Below are 9,463 nucleotides of genomic sequence, written 5' to 3'. Positions count from 1 at the left end.
CTCCCGGATTGTGGGAAGGTCACTGTTGTTCATCTCAAAGCCTGTAGGCAAGAGATGTGTTGTTATTCTCAAAACTGTTAAGTAAGAGAATTATTGTTCTCACTCTAAGCCATTAGGTATGAGTTGAGTATTGTTCTTGAAGGAAGCTTTGAAGCAACTTCAAGATAGTTCTAAGGTGGGAGTATTACGGCTCTTAGTCTTAGGATAATTGTGTTGGAAGTGTAACTTCTATTTGAAGAAATAACTGGTACAGTATTGATCTAGGATGAGAGATGGTGATATCTCGTATCTAAGTGCGGTATCTTAGATAGAAGGATCATTGGGTAGTTATTAGGTATACTGTGGCAGTTGCCTGCAAACCTGAGGTTGTTTGTAAGAAAATAATACTACTGATAGTGGACTTCTCTCCTGGCTTGGTATGCCCCCAGATGTAGGTTTGATTGAACCGAACTGGGTGAACAATTCTGTGTGTTATTTACTTTCTGCTGCTGTGTTAATTATATGATGTCACAACATTAGGGATGACATCCTGTATTCAATTGTTAAGCAGCCTGTAACAGAACCAGATCAGATGTGACTCTGCATAATTCAGCTATGCAATATTTATAATGGTTCTGTAGTATTGTATGATCTCAACTTAATCCTGGACAGAAGAAGCATTAAGAGATCAATTGTATTTTGTACTACCTTGCAATACATGTTAGTACAACTAGATGTCTTAACATCGTGTTTGACATCTGAGACTGTCATACCAGAATTTCAATTGGTATCAGAGCAGGCATCCTGTCTGTTTCTGGATGAGATCTATGGGAGATACTTTCTGGTTTTATGCAAGGTAGATGATGTAATCAACAGCTAAAAGAGGAAGACAACAAGTGGCAGTTGGCTTTTTTCGTGTCTTGGATTAAATTACTCTTGGGCAGAAGGGTGATAAGATTGAAGACTCAAGAAGATGTGTGTGCTCTAAGCTGGTTGATTGTGTGTGCTGGATGTTTTGATTATGATACAACATTAATGAAGAACCATGAAGGGAGCATGGAGTCTAAGTACTGAGGAAGATTGTGTTCAATAAGGAATTGAACAGAGGGTGCGCTCTTGAAGACATGAAGATGCGTCTTATGTTTTCCATTCATCAAAGTACAAGGAAACATGTGTTGTCCTGGATAAGGTGAAAGTATTACTGTTGTTGTGCTGATTGTGTTTCCAGCATGGTGTTTTCTTGGTGGAAGGTGAGATTACCAAGGATGTGTGTGATGTCACACCTCATGTTATAACATGTTCTGCTTAATATGGATATGAAAAGCAGACAATGTGCTGAAGTTTGGAGAGCAACATTATTGTCAAAAGTGGCAGTTTTGACTTAGTGCGGATTGGAATGGGCAGATTCTAATCTAGATGACAGTAGTGGTCTAAACTACTTTCATGTTGAAGGCTTCATATGACATGAAGAGGGTTACTTGATCTTAAAGTTGGAAGATCTTGGTAACTAGGTGTGCTAGACCAAAGTTATCCATAGGTGCTTGGGTCTAGGGTATAGCTTGAAGCTGAAGCAAGCTATTTGTTAGGGTAAAACCAGTGTTATGCCCTATGTGTGATGCTTACTATTATAAGATGTGAAGTAAGCAATGTGTATTCTGTTGAAATAAGACTGCTGTCCGTTCTCTATCTCTGGGACATACTCAACAGAATTTATTTTAAGCAGATTCTTACAGCCATAACTGAAGTGTCAAAGATACTTGAGTAATCTCTCAAGTCCACTCATTTTGACATGGTTCATTATTGCTGATGAATGACTCTTGATCAATGTCAGTCATAAAATCTGCATGTGTTTTCCTGAAAGGAGGAATAAATGTCACACTAAAAGTTGTGACATCTGCACTGGTATGCAGCTACCAGTTGAAGAACAGATGTTCTGGTGCTAAGCAAATGTAGTGTGAGTACATATGTTTGGAACCTACTCCTGATCTGGAAGAGGAGACATCTGACTATGATTGATCAGGACACGATCAATTGGTAATTCTACAACAATGTTCATATATGTAGAAATTACTCTTTTTGCTCAAAATGCCATAATTGATTCATAAAGGTATACCTTTCTATCCCTTTATATTAAAATCAAGTTGAGCCTATATCTGGTTTTTTTTCTTCTGATCAAAGGAACCAGATGTATATTGCGATTCATTACCATAGAACAGTTGTTGGAACTGAATACTGTGTCTTATACACAGTGAAATATGGTTATGGATTGTGAACTTCCCTAAAGTAATATTCAAAGAAGGAAGTTATGTTGAAGAATCAAGGATGTCAGATGATCCATTGAAAATCTGACTTATTCAGTGTCATGCCATTCCTAAAGTCTTTCCAGAAATCTCTTGAGGGAATCTCCTCTAGAGGTATAGACTATGGCATCCAACATCTCATAATCAGAGTGTGAGTCTGTAGTGGTATATTGAGATGCTGGCTATCTATTCCTTGATTATGCTGATAAAAGAACTCTACTATCTTCTCCAAACTGTAATGAACAAGCTATTAGAGATGTTAATCAAGAATCATGAAAGATGATGTCTCATCAGATGCTATAACATCATCTCAAAGTCTTCATGTGTTAAAGTTAATTTAGTGCTTATCATTGAAGACAATCTCATGGTTATACATTCTAAGTTCTTCTACAACGAGATGCAGTAAGTGGCAGACTGTATATTGTGTAGCAAGTAACTAAAGTATTCCATATTTGGAAACTGTGGCAAGTCCAAGTGAAGGATGCTTTAAGTTCAAACATCAAAGGAGTAAAGGAGTAAAGGGGGAGTAAAGTTATCCTCTGTTTGTATAAGAAAGGGGGAGTAAAGGAGTTTGAAGATCAGCAATGACAAAGTTAATCTGCATATAATCTTCATGGAAAGTCTATCAATGACTAATCTCAAAAACAGATGAACAATGTCATATGTGATGACAGAACATAACTCACAACATGTTTTATCCTTGAAACCAGCAAGGAACATTCATTGATTTATCAACTAAAACATGTTCTGATGGTGTGTATCACTTGTTCTGATACGGTGCATATTCCAACCATTGCACAAGTTCACCTGAAGCAGAATTCTCAAATAACATCTCTTGATCAAGACATTTGTTAAAGTCTAGGTATGTTATGCATTATGCTCAGGTTTATCGAGTCTTTTGTTTCAATCTATTCTTTCTGTATTTGAGTCACTTATATTCATTGGTGAATATAAGATTAGTCCTCTGTCTAGAGTTTAGGTTATGTTTATCAATCTGTGATAAACATAGGGATTAAGGGTAGTGTTCAGATTTTGCAAAGTCTGAGGTCAATCTTTGCAGTTGTTTTTGCATAAGATCTTGTGTTTTCTTCTTGCTCTTGTTTTGAGTCTTTATTTTCTAGTCTGAATACATGTTGCTTCTTGTATTCTCAGTAGTTCAACATAGAGTTATTGTCTATTTTGAATATGTCTTGTGAGTCTATAGTCTTGAACATTGACTGTCTTGTGTTCTGAGTCATCCAACATAGAAAACTGGTTTACTATACAAGATGGGCCAAGTGATTTTAGTATCATAGTGTGTATCCTCTTCTGTTCCATAGAGGAAATAGAGTCAGTGAATGGAACTGTGAAGTCAAGGAGGGGTGGTCTATGGTCTATGATTCAAAGATATAATATGCACTTCCCAATGAAATAGACCTGAGAAGACAATGTCTGATCTGATGTCAGGACATTACAGAACAGATTCTCTTGCATGAAATGTTATTGGTTATTCATTAAAACTGTTCTTGTCTTTAGAAACAGTCAAAAGAGGCTGGGCGGTGGTCAGTATGTAACAGATTTCTTGCCCTCAAAAAGAGCTCCACTCAATTAAGAGCCTTGACTGTCGTTACTCCCTATGATCCTCCTATGGCTATATAAAGGCATCTCTGCAGCAAGCCTCATATTTCAGATCCCTCAAAGATGTGTTTCCTATGTGTTTGTGTTGGGTGTGTCCAGATTTGGTATTGTGATGGGTTCCTCTATCAAAATCTAATCAGTATATCACAGGGTGGGGAAATCATGGATCTGTACCAAAGATGTTACAGAAATAACAATTACATGCATCCTCGTGTTCTGTCTTTAAGAAGGAAGACTTTAGTTGTGATTTGTGATCTGAGTTATGAACACAATTGTGATTTGTGTTCTGAGTTACAAGGGCTAGTTCTTGAAGAACTACAGTGGCAAGAATTTGTTCTCGTATCTTCTTCCTCATGTGCAGGGGGAGTTACAGGTTTTTCCACTGCATATTATGACATCGTGTTCATCTTTGTCATATTATGGCTAAAAAGGGGGAGAGAGGTTGATGCTGATTTTGCTAAGGTCAAAAGAAACAAAGGAAGATCTGAAGACAGAAGTAGAATCAGGCTGAAGATGTTATGATGTGGTCCAACCTCTGAAACCTGAAATCTGAAAGTTGAAGCAGCTGCTCTTGGAGTTTTTTTTATGTTTTTGTTTCTAGTTTTTTTGTATATATGTGTTTAGTTTTAGCCACAATAAGACAAAGGGGGAGATTGAAAGTACTTGTTTATTGTCTTATTGGCATCCATGCTTGGCTAAAACATAAAAGAAGCTGAATGTAATACATTGTACTCTTGCAAATATTGAAAAGAACAAAACAGGTACTGAAGCAAGATGTTACAAGTAATGTCATGACATCAACCATGACATCGCGCCTGCAGAACTAAGGAAGGAAGGTTCAGTTTGGTTTTAAAGATACAAAGCCTTATGGAATCCTATGTGGCGCAGTTAAAGGTCAAAGAATCAAATCTGAAGATTGAAGATTCAACTGTTACTAATTTAGGAGATAAATTAGGTAACTTATGATTAAAAGACCTTGCTTGTAGCAGAAGAAATCTGCTGATTTGTAACAGCAAGGAGTGCTGTGTTTTCAAGCCCAAGTCCAACCAGAATTAGGTTATATATATATATATGTGCATCTCGAGTTGAAAAACCGAACGATCATAATGTAGACATTAGGGTTTGTTGTGTAAGTGAACCTCCCGGATTGTGGGAAGGTCACTGTTGTTCATCTCAAAGCCTGTAGGCAAGAGATGTGTTGTTATTCTCAAAACTGTTAAGTAAGAGAATTATTGTTCTCACTCTAAGCCATTAGGTATGAGTTGAGTATTGTTCTTGAAGGAAGCTTTGAAGCAACTTCAAGATAGTTCTAAGGTGGGAGTATTACGGCTCTTAGTCTTAGGATAATTGTGTTGGAAGTGTAACTTCTATTTGAAGAAATAACTGGTACAGTATTGATCTAGGATGAGAGATGGTGATATCTCGTATCTAAGTGCGGTATCTTAGATAGAAGGATCATTGGGTAGTTATTAGGTATACTGTGGCAGTTGCCTGCAAACCTGAGGTTGTTTGTAAGAAAATAATACTACTGATAGTGGACTTCTCTCCTGGCTTGGTATGCCCCCAGATGTAGGTTTGATTGAACCGAACTGGGTGAACAATTCTGTGTGTTATTTACTTTCTGCTGCTGTGTTAATTATATGATGTCACAACATTAGGGATGACATCCTGTATTCAATTGTTAAGCAGCCTGTAACAGAACCAGATCAGATGTGACTCTGCATAATTCAGCTATGCAATATTTATAATGGTTCTGTAGTATTGTATGATCTCAACTTAATCCTGGACAGAAGAAGCATTAAGAGATCAATTGTATTTTGTACTACCTTGCAATACATGTTAGTACAACTAGATGTCTTAACATCGTGTTTGACATCTGAGACTGTCATACCAGAATTTCACGAGCTAAAGTCCACTTTTTTTTCTTTCATCTACTTTTTCTAAAGACAAACGAGCAAGCAAAGCAATTAAGAGCCCATGGAAAACCATGGATGCAAAGGGTTCCTTACACCTTCCCTTTGCATAAATTACCCCCCGAACTTAGATTTCTTTAAAAGGTTTTTTCTGTTTCTTTTAGCCTTTCTGAATTTGTTTGGATAAAATAAAAGTCGGTGGCGACTCATGCTTAACCGCGACATTTTCGATCGATAAAAAGTCAGTTCACCGTACACCAGAGTGCAGTTGAGGGGACGTCTACTTAGGTAACTGTGCTAATCACTTCCTTTGTCATTATTATCTCTCCTCCGTCACGTAACATTAAATGCTATCCATCATTTCATTTATTTCTTTTCTTCTTATTTCTTTTCAGTTTATTCTTTTTCATTTTATATTCCTCAAACGTTTCTTTTCCCTCCTATATATTTCCACTCTCTTGCATTCAGTTTCTTTTTATCTCTCTCTCTTTGCATTCATTTTTTTAAACCCTAGCGGTTTTCATTTTCTGCAACTTCATCATGAATCCTTCGTCAAGTTCTCAAAATCAAGAATCTGATCGTAAACAAAAGAGAAAGGCAACTGATGAACCAGAAATCAAACCAAAGAAAGTAAAGATCACCTACGATCCTATCAAGGTGAACCCCTTTGAAGCTATGATGACTAGAAACTACTCTAGACGTGTGTATCAACCCCCTGATGGAAGTCCTGTATCACCTCCCTCTTCACAAACCTCCAACACATCTTCCTCCTCATTCATCCTTTCGGAACCACCTTCTTCACCATCTGATATCTCCTCTCCTTCAACCCATCCCTCAGATATTTCTTCATCTCTCTCACACCCTTTTCCCACAAGAACACCTAACCCCTACAGTGTTGTCTTTCCCGACTCCAGGTTCACTGTCAACCCTCCAACCCCTACCACTCCATCATTTCTGGAGCTTTTACATTCTGATGTAAATAGCTGGTTGGAGATTCTGGGTGCTGCTCACCTTAACCATCTGGATGAGTATGCTACATGCAACCTTTGGAATACCTTTCGTCAGGATTTTATGGTTAGGGCTACAGACATTCAGAGAAGGATCATGTCTGAAGCACCTGGTGTTTGTGGTCTTCGGTTGGAAGTTGGTGAAAGCAGCTATCACCATCTCATCAGGAACATAAGAGTTCTTGAAGAGAGGATACCTGCAGATGAATTGGAAGAAGAAAATCCCTGCAGAGACATCGTGGTGTGGAGACCATGGTATCCTGTGCTGACTGGAGATTTTCAGTGGCTATTTAACTGGTTCAGAATGAACCCTTCTAAAAAAGCACCTCACATGGTCTTTCCAGTAGTGGTTTATCCTGCTGAAGTTGCTGGTCCTACTCCTCCAACAAACCTAGCAGCTATTCTTCAAGCGTTGGAAGTTGGAACTTATGAGCTGCCTGAACCAGAATATGCTGAGGCTACTTCTGAGTCTGACTCAGATATGGTGATGGAAGATGCACAAGCTAAAGACCTTCCAGAAGATCGCCCTGCTGAGATTGTTGTCCCGTTTGGCAGAAATTCTGGTGCCTCTTCTTCTGGTGAAACCTCAGCTCTGATGGAGACCTTGGAAGCTCTTCATCAGAATCAAGCTATGCTGGCTTCTCGTTTGGACGCGCAAGAAGCAGCCAATGCTGAGTTTCGCTCTTTCATGGCAAGGCAAGCTACAAGCACTGACGGGATTCATGATGTTCTGGCGCGGATTTTGCGTAGGCTAGGGTCTTAGTCCTTTGGTCTTTGTAGTTGTCTTTCCTTGTTGCATCTGTTTTCTGCATACACCTTTTGTAATCCTTCTTGTTGAAATCAATGAAAAGTTATTTATGTTTCCTTCCTTTTGTCTCTTGCTTTACATCTGAATCTTTTATGCTTTTTGATGTTATGACAAAAAGGAGGAGAAAATATATGATAAATGATCTGATTAATATTATCAGTTACCGAGTAAAAAGGCTCCACATTTACTAACAGAACTTGCAAAGTTATATGTTTTTAAGTTGTGTTGTTGCAGGAATCAAAGACTCAAGATCAACATAAGAAGCAACAAAATGAATCAAGCTCTTGGATTCTTGAAGCAAGTTGAGTGCTAGGAAGCTTCAGAATCAGAAGCAAGAAGGAAGAATGATCAGAAATAGCTCTTGGATTCTTGAAGCAAACTGAGTGCTAGGAAGCTTCAGAATCAGAAGCAAGAAGGAAGAATGATCAGATATTCTGATAATAGAATATGATCCAAATCATTGTCTATTTGCTCTGATACATTGTCTATTGGATCTGATATATTCTATATGGCTTATATGGCTCTGATACATATTTTGTGTTCTGATACACATTTTATGTTCTAACTCATTCATGCTGACTTTTGTCGTTTAGTTTTGTTCTGTAACATTTCAGGATGTAGAGATGCTCTGATGATGCTCTGGTACATTCAACAATGTTATGATACAATCTAGCATGAAGTGATGTAAGAAGAAATTCAAAGCTCTGAAGCTATCCGAGGGAAGCAGAAATCAGAAGCTGTGAATGTTCTAAAGATTCAGAAAACTCAAGTTCTGAAGCTGTCCTAAATGGAAGCATGAATCAGAAGCTGTGAATGTTCTGAAGATCAAAGAAATTCAAGTTCTGAAGCTGTCCTAAATGGAAGCAGAAATCAGAAGCTGTGAATGTTCTGAAGATCAAAGAAATTCAAGTTCTGAAGCTGTCCTAAATGGAAGCAGGAATCAGAAGCTGTGAGTGTTCTAGGGATCTAAAGAAATTCAAGTTTTGAAGCTGTCCAATGGAAGCAGAAGTCAGAAGCTATGAATTATCAAAAGACAGAAGCTTATGTGATCGTCTCTACCGAAATAATCAGGGAAGTCTTTTATTATTAAAGTTCTTCGAGTATTTATTTCAGGGGGAGATTATTCATCTCAGGGGGAGATTGTTAATCTCAGGGGGAGACATATTCACATGCTTATGCAATAGCTGTGTAATTTGTCTTTAGCCGTCTGCTCTTTCTGATCGCAAATTCATATCATTTATATATGTTTTTGTCATCATCAAAAAGGGGGAGATTGTAAGAACAAGATTTGTTCTGATCAATATTCTTAGTTTTGATGATAACAAGGATATGAATTTTGTGTGAGATAATGTGGTACTCTAATACATTGCAAATTCCCTTTCAGGAAATATATAAAGAGTATGCACAAATCAGCGCTCAGAAGCTTTGTCTCAGAAGGTTCAGCATGCAACATCAGAACATGGTCTGGCAAGACATCAGAAGATGGTCAAGGCAGAATCAGAACATGGGTCTATGGAAGCATCAGAAGAACTTGAGATCAGAAGCAGAAGCACTGAAGTTCTCATCGTATCACGCTCAGAAGCACTTCAAGGTCAGAAGACAAGAAGATGCTATGCACCAAGCTGTTTGACTCTGATGATATTCAAATATTATATTCACAAACATCAGATCAGAAGAAAGTACAAGTGGCAGGCTACGCTGACTGACAAAAGGAACGTTGGAAGCTATTAAAGGCAACGTCAGTAGACACAACGTGAACAAGGCTCGAGGTAGTTGACAAAAGCGTGAAACATTAAATGCAATGTTGTATGGAACACGCAAAGCATTAAATGCTCCCAA

Source organism: Vicia villosa, unplaced genomic scaffold (assembly GCF_029867415.1).
Source record: "Vicia villosa cultivar HV-30 ecotype Madison, WI unplaced genomic scaffold, Vvil1.0 ctg.000287F_1_1, whole genome shotgun sequence".
In the NCBI taxonomy this organism is placed as follows: domain Eukaryota; kingdom Viridiplantae; phylum Streptophyta; class Magnoliopsida; order Fabales; family Fabaceae; genus Vicia; species Vicia villosa.
Note: the sequence above shows the minus strand (reverse complement) of the source record.